We start from the raw sequence: 1,774 nt of genomic DNA on the forward strand, positions 1-1,774 counted from the left end.
CGGATTTTTTGCGGCCATTTTAGAACCAAAATAAAATACAAATTTTAAAAAATATTGAAAAAACACCATTCATGTAGAGTTGCACAAAAAAGGTACAGATTTGCACCAAGCGCCACAAATCACACTTTTTTTTGACTCACTCTGTAATTTCTTCCATTTTTTTTAACCTTTCTAAAGTTTCTACTTAATTTAACTTTTTTAGTTCTTTCGTTTTTAATTATTTATATTTTGTTTTTACAGACGGATATATTCTCTGTAGTTCGAGTTAAAACTTCTAGTGATAATATTATCAGTTGGTTTATGCAGAATACATCACAATACTTCTCCAGGTATATACAGAGCTTAACATCTAGATTTACGGGAGTTATATTGGTAATATTTAAATGTATATAGGGAGTTTAAACCGATTTTTTATAAGTATAGTATGGCAGTACGTGTGGTATGTTCATGAAGAAAATGATTGACCCAGAAACAGCTATTGGAAATAACTTTAAAAATTCGATTCTGCTATTTATACCCACTATAGTTCAGCCCGTTTAATTCTGTTGCATAAAACATGTTATGTCAACCACATACTGGGTACAATAGACGGGCTGGTACGGTAAAGACTTGACCGGCATCCTTGTACTGGTTGGATCAAGCAACTTTTGAACTAATTTGTACCCCATTCAAGGGTTTATTGTAAACATCAATAAACATTAATAGTGTATGGCGAGGGAGGGAACCCCCGGACGCCATGAGCCTCCGCCATTACCTAACACAAGTCTCCTAGATTTGCTAGGCAGACTGAGCCTTCACTATGCAGTAAGAGCCTCTACTATTCAGAACAGCTTCCTTATTACTCTTGGTTTTTACATCTAATTTAGAATTTTTTCCTTTTTGTCAACATTGTGGCATAAATACTTTATCAAAAATTAGAAGTATTATCAATTATCATATATAGTGACTAATTAGGACTAGTAAAATGGTTTTAAAAACTTGAAACATGTTCTTAGCAAAAAGATGGAAACATTCAGAGAATAAATTCTGAAAGTAATTTTATTTGATATTTCATAATCTTTGATTTAAGTGATAACTTTTTTTGAAATTTTTACCAGATTTGACATTTGCAAATGATCCAAATCTAAATAAATTTTCCAAAAAAGGTATTAGATAAATCAAAGATTAAAAGAAAATAAACTAAATTCAGTTAAGAAATGAATTTCCTAAAAGCCTCCTTACTGCGTAAGAAATGTTTTATTGTAAAAATCTTATAAACCACCTCATGAGTCAATATTAGATACAAATAGGGTTGTTAATCGTTTTTGAAAACGATCGTTAAACGATCGTTTTTTGTTTTGTTTTCAGAAACGATCGTTTCGTTTTCGGAAAAAAACGATCGTTTTTAAAAACGACCCACTCGTTTTGAACTTTTAGAAAGCGAATAGCGATCGTTTTTGAAAAAGATCGTTTTTATTAAAACGATTTGCGACCGTTTTTTATACGATTGTTTTTAAAAAAACGATAGTTTTTGAAAAAACGATCGTTTATGAAAAAATATTTTATTGACAATTATGTTAACGATCGTTAACGAAGGGTCGTCGTTAACGATCGTTAACGAAGGGTTGTCGATAACGATCGTTAACGAACCGACGAAATTTATCAAAATGGTCATTTTGGAAAAAAATTACATGCAACTTTATTGAATGTCGTCTTACATGAAGTTTAACAGTTGTGCATTTTTTAGAGTGAAGGTTTCCTTTAAAATATTAAAAATATATTTCACCTTCGACAG

The 1,774-nt window shown here is 30.8% G+C and overlaps 1 long non-coding RNA gene across 1 annotated transcript in view; it reads left to right on the forward strand.

Moving 5' to 3' along the window:
- The first annotated feature begins 213 nt into the window (after positions 1-213).
- The window catches only part of LOC111714939 (uncharacterized), a 2,625-nt gene continuing 1,064 nt past the window's right edge, over positions 214-1,774 (forward strand). Inside the window, exon 1 of the long non-coding RNA XR_002768126.1 lies at positions 214-329. This is a non-coding gene — a long non-coding RNA (uncharacterized LOC111714939). The remainder of the gene's footprint in view (positions 330-1,774) is intronic.

Source organism: Eurytemora carolleeae, unplaced genomic scaffold, assembly GCF_000591075.1.
Source record: "Eurytemora carolleeae unplaced genomic scaffold, Eaff_2.0 scaffold951, whole genome shotgun sequence".
Lineage (NCBI taxonomy): Eukaryota > Metazoa > Arthropoda > Copepoda > Calanoida > Temoridae > Eurytemora > Eurytemora carolleeae.